A 12,333-nucleotide genomic window follows, 5' to 3' on the forward strand; every position below is an offset into this window, starting at 1 on the left:
TAAACTTAAAAGCTTCTGCACATCAAAGGAAACTATTAGCAAGGTGAAAAGGCAGCCTTCAGAATGGGAGAAAATAATAGCAAATGAAACAACTGACAAACAACTAATCTCAAAAATATACAAGCAACTCCTACAGTTCAATTCCAGAAAAATAAACAACCCAATCAAAAAATGGGCCAAAGAACTAAATAGACATTTCTCCAAAGAAGACATACAGATGGCTAACAAACACATGAAAAGATGCTCAACATCACTCATTATCAGAGAAATGCAAATCAAAACCACTATGAGGTACCATTTCACGCCAGTCAGAATGGCTGCGATCCAAAAGTCTACAAGCAGTAAATGCTGGAGAGGGTGTGGAGAAAAGGGAACCCTTGGTGGGAATGCAAACTAGTACAGCCACTATGGAGAACAGTGTGGAGATTCCTTAAAAAAACTGGAAATAGAACTGCCTTATGATCCAGCAATCCCACTGCTGGGCATACACACTGAGGAAACCGAAGGGAAAGAGACACGTGTACCCCAATGTTCATCGCAGCACTGTTTATAATAGCCAGGACATGGAAACAACCTAGATGTCCATCAGCAGATGAATGGATAAGAAAGCTGTGGTACATATACACAATTGAGTATTACTCAGCCATTACAAAGAATACATTTGAATCAGTTCTAATGAGGTGGATGAAACTGGAGCCTATTATACGGAGTGAAGTAAGCCAGAAAGAAAAACACCAATACCGTATACTAACACATATATATGGAATTTAGAAAGATGGTAATAATAAACCTGTGTACGAGACAGCAAAAGAGACACTGATGTATAGAACAGTCTTATGCACTCTGTTGGAGAGGGAGAGGGTGGGAAGATTTGGGAGAATGGCATTGAAACATGTATAATATCATGTATGAAACGAGTTGCCAGTCCAGGTTTGATGCATGATACTGGATACTTGGGGCTGGTGCACTGGGACGACCCAGAGGGATGATACGGGGAGGGAGGAGGGAGGAGGGTTTAGGAAGGGGAACACATGTATACCTGTGGCGGATTCATTTCAATATTTGGCAAAACTAATACAATTTTGTAAAGTTTAAAAATAAAATAAAATTTAAAAATAAAAAAAAGAAAGAAAGCTGAGCACCGAAGAATTGATGCTTTTGAACTGTGGTGTTGGAGAAGACTCTTGAGAGTCCCTTGGATTGCAAGGAGATCCAACCAGTGCATCCTAAAGGAAATCAGTCCTGAATATTCATTGGAAGGACTGATGCTGAAGCTGAAACTCCAATACTTTGGCCACCTGATGCAAAGAACTGACTCATTTGAAAAGACCCTGATGCTGGGAAATATTGAAGGAGGGAAGAGAAGGGGACGACAGAGGATGAGACGGTTGGATGGCATCACCAACTTGATGGACCAGAGTTTGAGTAAGCTCCAGGAGTTGGTGATGGACAGGAAAGCCTGGTGTGCTGCAGTCCATGGGGTTGCAAAGAGTCAGACTCAACTGAGCAACTGAACTGAACTGAAATTACAAGTCTGGTCCAGAGATGCCTCCACTGAACATGCTGAGTGAGAGGGAATATGCCACAACGTGAATGGAGCCAAATCATCTCATTTCCTAAGGGTGAGTTAAGCACATTAATTAACTGTGATCTAGAGTTGGCCTCGGGCTTCCCTGGTGGCTCGCTGCTAAGCAGGAGACAAGGTTCGATCCCTGGGTCAGGAAGATCCCCTGGAGAAGGAAATGGCAACCCACTCCAGTATTCTTGCCTGGGAAATCCCATGAGGGAGGAGCCTGGCGGGCTACAGTCCATGGTGTTGCAAAGAGTTGGTCACGATTTAGCAACTAAACAACAGAGTTGGTCTCAGTCTAATCTTCAGGTTTCATCTTGGTCTATTGACAAAAAATTGCTACAAATGTTTGATGAATAAAAGAATTTCTTTAGGTGATGTAAGTGAGTGCTCTTCTATTAGAAGATAAAATGGAGGTATAGCTCAGGGGAAGAGAATTTGACTGCAGAAGATAAAATAACTTTATACATACAGGGGAGTGTGTGAATCTGTGTACATGCTCCAACTTGTGAGACCCCAAATAATAGAACAGTGAATCCTGATACAGATGAGTACATCCTTTGACCCAGAAACCCATTTCTAGGAATAACACTAAGAAAATAAATTTCTCAGACAAGATTTATACACAAAATGGATCCTTAACAACAAAAATCTAGAAATGGCATAAATATACAACAATTAAAACGTTATAAGATTTTCATACATGTTCATTCTAATAGTGTTTTGAAGAATATTTGATGGTCATTTTAAAATACTTTAAAAAGCAAGCATTGGCAGTGTAATCCTATCTTTATCATTACACATCACACAACAGACAGAGAGCCATATATAAACGTGTGTGTGTGCTAACTCGCTTCAGTCATTCCTGACTCTGTGCGACCCCATGGACTGTAGCCCACCAGATACCTCTGTCCATGGGGATTTTCCAGGCAAGAATACTGGAGTGGGTTGCCATCCTATCCTCTAGGGGATCTTCCCGATTCAGGGAGCGAACCCATGTATCCTGCGGCTCCTGCATTGCAGGCTGATTCTTTACTGCTGAGCCACAGGGGAAGCCCAATATATAAACATATCTGATGCATGTTGACTTCCCTGGTGACTCCATGGAGCTTCCTCTGGAACAAACAGAAGAATGAAGAAGAAAATTTGGAAGACTGAATGAAACGTATCAAAATGGTTACTGGTAATCTTCTGCTGGTGGAACTGCATGATTCTTACTTTTATATCTTGGAGAAGGAAATGCAACCCACTCCAGTATTCTTGCCTGGAGAATCCCATAGACAGAGGAGCCTGGCAGGCTACAGTCCATGGGGTCGCAAGAGTTGGACATGATTTAGTGCACTGTCTCACCTACTTTTATATCTGTATCTTTGTTTTCCAAATTTCTATAAGAGCTTCAACTTTTGTGATTCAGAGAAAAAATTAAAACAAAATAAGATTAATAAACTTTGATTCAAGAAAGCTTGTCTATTGAAAAGATATCTTGATATTCAGAAAACTCAAAGCCACAGATATAAGGATAAAGATACCCATCAGTTTTGGGTTTCTGTTTTGTGGTTTTTGAAAAACTTTATATCCCTGTTGTTACCATGGGCTATGGGGAGGAAAAAGAGAAGAGTTGTTGTTTAATGAGTATAGTTAAATATATGCATGTACCTCTTGATTCAGGAATCCCATTCTAAGAACCTATCACAAAAATATACTGGGAAAAAAATGAAATGGTGTATGTTCAAGGCTGGGCTTTATGGATGGCTTAGTGGGTAAAGAATCTGCCTGCAATGTAAGGGACACCGGAGACTCAAGTTCCATCCCTGGGTTGGGAAGATCCCCTGGAGGAGGAAATGCAACATACTCCAGTAATCTTGCCTGGAAAATTCCATGGACAGAGGAACTTGGTGGGCTACAGTCCACGAGGTCGCAAAGAATTGGACATGACTGAGCAGATGGCACCCTCATTTTAAACTTTTGTTGCAGGAAGAGGGACCCCTTTCAGTACCCAAGAGTGGGCTCTTGTCTAACATTCGGAAGTGAATTGTCTGAGGAGACACGCATGCTGACAAAGCAAGAGACTTTATTGGGAAGGGGTGCCCAGGTGGAGAGCAGGATAGGGGAACCCAGGAGAACTGTTCTGCCATGTGGCTCACAGTCTTAGGTTTTATGTTGGTGGGATTAGTTTCTGGGTTGTCTTTGGCCAAGTCTTTGTTTTGACTCAGGGTCCTTCCTGGTGGTGCAGACATTGCCCAGCCAAGATGGATGCCAGCAAGAAGGATTTTGGGAGATGGTAGGACACATGGTCTTCTCTGAGCACCAAAGAATTGATGCTTTTGAACTGTGGTGTTGGAGAAGACTCTTGAGAGTCCCTTGGACTATAAGGAGATCCAACTGTTGCAGGAAGAGGGACCCCTTCCAGGGCCCAAAACTGGGCTCTTGTCTAACACTCGGAAATGAATTGTCTGAGGAGACACATGTGCTAACAAAGCAAGAGATTTTATTGGGAAAGGGCACCCGGGTGGAGAGCAGTAGGGTAAGGGAACCCAGGAGAACTGCTCTGCCGCATGGCTCGCAGTCTTGGGTTTTATGGTGATGGGATTCGTTTCCAGGTGGTCTTTGGCCAATCATTCTAATTCAGAGTCTTTCCTGGTGGCACACACATCGCTCACCCAAGATGGATGCTAGTGAGAGGGATTCTGGGAAGTGGACGGACACGCGGTGTCTCCTTTAGACCTTTCCCGAACTCTTCCGGTTGGTGGTGGCTTATTAGTTCCGTATTCCTTATCAGGATCTCCTGTCATAAAACAACTCATGCAAATAGTTACTATGGTGCCTGGCCAGGGTGGGCAGTTTCAATCAGTGTGCTTCCCCTAACACAACCAGTCCATCCTAAAGGAGATCAGTCCCAGGTGTTCATTGGAGGGACTGATGTTGAAGCTGAAACTCCAATACTTTGGCCACCTCATGCAGAGAGCTGACTCATTTGAAAAGACCCTGATGCTGGGAAAGATTGAGGGCCAGAGGAGAAGGGGACAACAGAGGATGAGATGGTTGGATGGCATCACTGACACAATGGACATGGGTTTGGGTGGACTCCAGGAGTTGGTGATGGACAGGGAGACCTGGCGTGCTGTGGTTCATGGGGTCGCAAAGAGCCGGACATGACTGAGCAACTGAACTGAACTGAAACTCTTCCAGTTGGTGGAGCCTTGTTAGTTCTGTGTTCTTTAGCAAGATCTCCTGTTGTAAAATAACTCATGCAAATGGTTACTATGGTGCCTGGCTATGGTGGGCAGTCAGTCAGTGTGTTTCACCTAAGAACTCCCCCTGAGAGACTTCATACTCCACCTTGGGGTGGAGGTCTCTTTCTTCTGTAACTTCTTGCTGCTGTGCATGGGAGTAGTCCTGCCTAGCAGAGCAGAAGTCTCTCTCTACCTAATCTAAATCTAGATATGAAAGAAAGACAAGAAAGTGAAAGTCACTTTGTCATATCCAACTCTTTGCGACCAGAATTCTCTAGACCAGAATACTGGAGTGGGTAGCCTTTCCCTTCTCCAGGGGACCTTCCCAACCCAGGGATCAAACCCAGGTCTCCCACATTGCAGACAGATTCTTTTCCAATTGAGCTGGGTCTGAAACCAGCCTTCACCCTTCTAATAACAGCCATTTTGCGTGAAACCCTGAAATAGGCAGGGGCCAAACAGGGCCCAGGGAAGGAAGGCACAATCTGGGGTGAGGGCTGCAGCGTGTGTGACTTTGTTCTGATTGGTTGGTGTGAGGCAACAGGGCGGTGCTCCAGGAATCTTGCGCTCAGCCTGAAGTTACCATCCTCCACCTGGGTGGGGCTCCAGTTCTGCCAAAGAACTCAAAGATATTGTTATGCATATTCCTTGAGTAGGAAACAGGACCCTGCCCTAAGGCTGTACCACCACTTGTCTGTCCAGTTCAGTTGAGTCCGACTCTTTCCAACCCCATGGACGCCATGCCTCCCTGTCCATCATCAACTCCCAGAGTTTACGCAAACTCACTTGACTGTTCCTCTCCTGTTTTTGTGTCCCATCCCTTCCCTGATCAGCAACTATTTGAATCTACCCTTGGAACTCAGGGAATGTCAAAGAAGCTGAATGAAGTGTGTATCCTACAAACAAGAACAGAAGACACAGAAAGACCCCAAAACCCCATAGACTCCTGCTCACTTTAATTCAGGGAACTGGGCAACTATGGCTCCGATAACTTCCTGTTGAAATGGGGCATAGTGCTGCCTCAGTTTGAAGAATGGACACTGAATTGGAAGTATTTCTGAGTACCAAGTCCTGGACCTGAGTCTTTATGATTAAAACCTCAATCCCTCGGCCTGTCATTTTTGGGCAACAGACCCAAGTAGAAGTAGTTGGAAGTGACAACTGGAATCTAAATAGACAAAATAAATCTCATTTCTTTTCAGAAGAATAAGCCTGAAACTGACTCTGGATGTATAGTCAAGTAGCCAGTTGTCTGGCTTTATAAAAAGTAAGATTGCAGTTACTAGCTGCCGGCAGACATTGTTCTGAGAACGTCTGGTGGCATCCAAGTCTGACACAACTCAGAAAACTCAAGTTCTTAGCAATGCAAGGACTAGTCTAAAATTACACCCATAGTGTCACCTGGTTATTTCCTTGGATGTCTGAACCATAGCTACTCATAGGCAGGGATGAGTAGGTACAAACTCGTTATTGTTCAGCAACCCAGTCATGTCTGACTCTTTGCGACCCCGTGGACTGCAGCATGCCAGGCCTGCCTGTGCCTCACCATCTCCCAAAGTTTGCCCAAGTTCATCTCCATTGCATCAGTGATGCCATCCAAACATCTCATCCTCTGATGCCTTCTTCTCCTTCTGCCCTCAGTCTTTCCCAGCATCAGGGACTTTTCCAATGAGTCAGCTGTTCACATCAGATAACCAAAATACTGGATACAAACTACTATATGTAAAATAGATAAACAAGGTCCCACTGTATAGCATAGGGAACTATATTCACTATCATTTATCTTACTACAATATCAATTATCTTGTAGTGAGCTATATTGGAAAAAATCTGAAAATTATATATACATTGATCGTATATATTTATCTGAATCACTTGGCTATACCTCAGAAACTAATGCAACATTGTAGATCAACTATACTTCAATTTTTAACAAAGAGAAGAAAAATTAACTTGGTATGATGATACGTCATAAGTAGTGAAACTGAGTAAATGAGATAAGAGCTTCTAAGATGAATTCTTTAGAAATAATGCTTTAGATGTGTATATTTTTAAAAGTTGGAGGGGGCACATCTCAGGGCATGTGAGATCTTAGTTCTTAGATTGAACCCTCACCCCCTGCAGTGAAAGTATCTTAACCACTGGACCATCAGGGAAGTCCTCCTGTTCTTTTTTTTTTTTTTTTCCTGATGGGTTAGGGAGTGTTTTTCATTTTCTATACCTTCTTATTTTTGGCTGTGCAGGGTCTCCATTGCTACCTGGGCTTTTCTCCAGTTACAATGAGCAGGGGCTACTCTTTGTTGCGGGGTGTGGCCTTCTCTTTATGGGGGCTCCACTTGTTGGGGAGCACAGACTCAAGGCACGTGGGCTTCAATAGCTGTGGCTCCCAGGTCTTAGAGCGTGGGCTCATTTGTGAGTTGCAGTGCACAGGCTTTGTTGCTCTGAAGCATGTGGGATCTTCCCAGACCAGGGATCGAACCTGTGTCTCCTCCTTTGGAAGTACGGACTCTTAACCAATAGACTGTCAGGGATGTTCTTTTTGAAAACAAAGTTGTCCAGGTTTTATTCACCACCAACTCCTCTCTCTTCTCCCTGCCCACTGCTGTGCCCCCCTTGAGCATTCCCAGTCAAGGGTGGGCTTCTCTGGTCACCTCAGCTGTACTCTCCTGGGAGTCTAGAGGTCAGAGAGGAGACCTGGCACCCAGTGGTAGGTCTCCTCTGGAGCCCAGCAGATCCAGCCAAGCCAGCCCTTCCTTCAGCAGGTGTTGCAGCACTTGCCTTGCTTGCTCCATCTCCCATTTAAGACTGGCTTTGATAAGGGCTTCAGCGGTAAAGAATTCTCCTGCCAGTGCAGGAGACATAGGTTCGATTCCTGGTCTGGGAAGATCCCACATGCTGTGGAGCAACTAAGCCCCTGTGCACCACAACTACTGAGTCTGGGAGCCGCAACAAGAGAAGCCACTGCCATGAAGCCCACACACCACTCTGCAACTGGAGCGTGGCTCCTGCAGCAACAAAGATGAGCATAGCCGAAAACAAATAAATAATTTAAAAATAAAAGACTGACTTTGATATCACTGACAGTCACAGAGCCATTTTCCCTGCCACCTGCAGCACCACAGCATGATCCATATTTAACTCAGAGGGACAGACCGAAGGAGGTAGGTGCCGCCCCCAGGGATAACGCCAAAGCCAGTGCCGAGTGCCTCCAGTGTCTTGATGGCCCCAATCAGGTCGTCTTGGCTGACATCCTGGGTGAATGTGACCTTTCCTTTTAACACCTGTTGATGTCATGTAGTCACTCCAGAGTTATCAGGTCTCCATTCTGTTGCTTCAGGGCCAGGCACACGTGAATAATCTAGACACCCAGCTTATAATAGACGTCTCCCATGCCTAGCATCTCAGACCAAAATCCTTTCCCAGAGGCCAAAGAATCCACCCCCAATAGTAGCACACGTGTCCTGGAACTGCATCTGGGACACAGGATTCTTCCAGATCCCCTGCTTGGGCTTGCTGACATATTCTTTCAGGTTGGTCTTGTACACATCCAACTGCTTGGACATCCATCTCAGCCAAGACAGTCACTCACTCCCTATACTTGGCCATGCAAGCTTCTTGGGGATGACATCAGTTCCCACCCCACAGCAGTGCATCCCTTCCCTGGCCCATAGCCACCCCGCTGCCAGAAAACTGGATCCACCTCTACTCTGAAATTATTTCCTATTATATATTGAATGGATAAACAGCAAAGTCCTAGTGTGTAGCACAGGGAACTATACTCACTATCCTGCCATAAACCATAATGGAAATAAAAAGAAATATATATGTATATAATACACACACACACACAATGGAGTCAGTTTTCTATACAGCAGAAATTAATACAACATCGTAAGTCAAGTATGTTGTTTTTAGTTGCTCAGTTGCATCTGATTTATGCAACCCCTGGTGTAGCACACCAGGCTCCTCTGTCCATGAGATTTCCCAGGCAAGAATACTGGTGTGAGTTGCTGTTTCCTTCCCCAGGGGATCTCTGACCCAGGGACTGAAACCAGGTCTCCTGCATTACAGGTGTCTCCTGTATTGCAGGTGGATTCTTTACCGACTGAATCAACTGTTGTTCAGTTTGCTAAGTCATTGAGATCCTCATGGACTGAAGCACGCCAAGCTTCACTGTCCTTCACTATCTCCCGGAGTTTGTTCAGATTCATGTCTATTGAGTCAGTGATGCCATCCAACCATCTCATCCTCTTCTTTGCCTTCAATCTTTCCCAGCATCAGGGTCTTTTCCAATGAGTTGGCTCTTTGAATCAGGTGGCCAAAGTATTGGAGCTTCAGCTTCAGCATCAGTCCTTCCAATGAATATTCAGGGTTAATTTCCTTTAAGATTGACTGGTTTGATCTCCTTGTAGTCCAGGGGACTCTCAAGAGTCTTCTCCAGCACCAGAGTTTGAAAGCATAAACTCTTTGGTGCTCGGCCTTCTTTATGGTCCTGCTTTTACATCTGTACATGACTACTGGAAAAACCATAGCTTTGATTATACAGAACTTTGTTGACAAAGCTATGTCTCTGCTTTTTAATACACCATCTAGGTTTGTCATAGCTTTTCTTCCAAGGAGCAAGCATCTTTTAATTTCATGGAATTTGGAGCCCCAAAGATAAAATCTGTCAGTTTCCCTTTTTCCCCCATCTGTATGCCATGAAATGATGGGACTGGGTGTCATGTTCTTAGTTTTTTGAATGTTGAGTTTTTAGCAAGCTTTTTCACTCTCCTCTTTCACTCTTATCAAGAGGTAGTTTAATTCCTCTTTGTTTTCTGCCATTAGGGTGATATTATCTGCATATCTGAGGTTGTTGATATTTCTCCTGGTAAAGTTGATTCCAGCTTGTGTTTCATCCAGCCCAGCATTTCACATGATGTACTGTGCATATAAGTTAAATAAGCAGGGTGACAAAATTCAGCCTTGACATACTCCTTTCCCAAATTTCAAACAGTCTGTTGTTTCAAGTTTGGTTCTAACTGTTGCTTCTTGACCTGCATACAGGTTTCTCAGGAAGCATGTCAGGTGGTCTGGTATTCCCATCTCTTTAAGAATTTTTCAGAGTTTTTTGTGATCCACACAGTCAAAGGTTTTAGTGTAATCAATGAAGCAGAAGTAGATGTTTTCCTGGAATCCTCTTGCATTTTCTATAACCCAACAGATATTGGCAATTTGATTTCTGGTTCCTCTGCCTTTTCTAAGCCCAGCTTGAACATCTGGAAGTTCTTGGTTCATGTGCTGCTGAAGCCTAGCTTAAAGGATTTTGAGCATTACCTTGCTCACATCTGAAATGAGTGCATTTGTACAGTAGTTTGAACATTCTTTGGCATTGCCCTTCTTTGAGACTGGAATGAAAACTGACCTTTTCCAATCCTGTGGCCATTGCTGAATTTTCCAAATTTGCTGGCATACTGAGTGCAGCACTTTAACAGTATCATCTTTTAAGATTTGAAATAGCTCAGTTAGAATTCTATCACCTCCTCTAGCTTTGCTCGTAGTGATGCTTCCTAAGGCCCATTTGACTTCATGCTCCAGGATGTCTGGCTCTAGGTGAGTGACCACACCATAATGGTTATCCAGGTCATTAAGACCTTTTTTGTACAGTTTTTCTATGTATTCCTGCCACCCCTTCTTAATTTCTTCTGCTTCTGTTAGGTCTTTGCTGTTTCTGTCTTTATTTTGCCCATCTTTGCATGAAATGTTCCCTTGATATTCCTAATTCTCTTGAGATCTTTAATCTTTCCCATTCCATTGTTTTCCTCTATTTCTTTGCCTTGTTCACTTAAGAAGGTTTATCTCTCCTTGCTATTCTTTGGAATTCAGTTGAGTATATCTTTCCTTTTATCTTTTGCCTTTAGCTTCTTTTCTTTTCTCAGCTATTTTTAAGGCCTCCTCAAACAACCATTTTGCCTTTTCTCATTTCTTTTTCTTTGGGATGGTTTTGGTCACTGCCTCATGTAAAGGTCATGAACCTCCATCCATAGTTCTTCAGGCACTCTGTCTATCAGATCTATTTGTCACTTCCTTCGAATCTATTTGTCACTTCCACCGTATAATCATAAGGGATTTGATTTAGGTCATACCTCAATGGCCTAGTGGTTTTCCCTATTTTCTTCAATTTAAGTCTGAATTTGGCTCATGAAGAGCTCATGATCTAAACCACAGTCAGCTCCTGGTCTTGTTTTTTGCTGACTGTATAGAGCTTCTCCATCTTTGGCTGAAAAGAATATTATCAATCTGATTTCAGTATTGACCATCGGGTGATGTCTACAACTAGTGCGATTTCTTGGCAAAACTCTATTAGCCTTTGCCCTGCTTCATTTTGTACTCCAAGGCCAAACTTGCCTGTTACTCCAGGTATCTCTTAACTTCCTACTTTTGCATCCCAATCTCCTAAGAATGAAATGACATCTTTTTTTTTTTTTTTTGCATTAGTTCTAGAAGGTCTTGTTGGTCTCCATCAGTTCAGTCCAGTCCAGTCACTCAGTCCTGTCCAACTCTTTGCGACCCCATGGATTGCAGCACGCCAGGCCTCCCTGTCCATCACCAACTCCCGGAGTTCACTCAAACTCAAGTCCATCGAGTCGGTGATGCCATCCAGCCATCTCATCCTCTGTTGTCCCCTTCTCCTCCTGCCCCCAATCCCTCCAAACATCAGGGTCTTTTCCAATGAGTCAACTCTTCGCATGAGGTGGCCAAAGTATTGGAGTTTCAGCTTCAACATCAATCCTTCCAATGAACACCCAGGACTGATCTCCTTTAGGATGGACTGGTTGGATCTCCTTGCAGTCCAAGGGACTCTCAAGCATCTTCTCCAACACCACAGTTAGAAAGCATCAATTCTTCGGTGCTCAGCTTTCTTCACAGTCCAACTCTCACATCCGTACACGACCACTGGAAAAACCATAGCCTTGACCAGACAGACCTTTGTTGGCAAAGTAATGTCTCTGCTTTTGAATATGCTATCTAGGTTGGTCGTAACTTTCCTTCCAAGGTGTAAGCGTCTTTTAATTTCATGGCTGCAATCACCATCTGCAGTGATTTTGGAGCCCCAAAAAATATAGTCTGACACTGTCTCCACTGTTTCCCCATCTATTTCCCATGAAGTGATAGGACTAGATGCCATGATCTCCATTTTCTGAATGTTGAGCTTTAAGCCAACTTTTTCACTCTCTTCTTTCACCTTCATCAAGAGGCTTTTGAGTTCCTCTTCACTTTCTGCCATAAGGGTGGTGTCATCTGCATATCTGAGGTTATTGATATTTCTCCCGGCAATCTTGATTCCAGCTTGTGCTTCTTCCAGCCCAGCGTTTCTCATGATGTACTCTGCATAGAAGTTAAGTAAGCAGGGTGACAATATACAGCCTTGATGTACTCCTTTTCCTATTTCAAACCAGTCTGTTGTTCTATGTCCAGTTCTAACTGTTGCTTCCTGACCTGCATACAAATTTCTCAAGAGGCAGGTCAGGTGGTCTGGTATTCTCATCT

At 43.8% G+C, this 12,333-nt stretch overlaps 1 pseudogene; it reads right to left on the reverse strand.

Moving 5' to 3' along the window:
• Window positions 1–7,430: 7,430 nt before the first annotated feature.
• LOC104988550 lies at window positions 7,431–8,366 on the reverse strand (annotated as a pseudogene).
• Between the last annotated feature and the right edge of the window lie 3,967 nt (window positions 8,367–12,333).

This window comes from Bison bison, unplaced genomic scaffold (genome assembly GCF_000754665.1).
Source record: "Bison bison bison isolate TAMUID 2011002044 unplaced genomic scaffold, Bison_UMD1.0 scf7180017864135, whole genome shotgun sequence".
Classification (NCBI taxonomy): domain Eukaryota; kingdom Metazoa; phylum Chordata; class Mammalia; order Artiodactyla; family Bovidae; genus Bison; species Bison bison.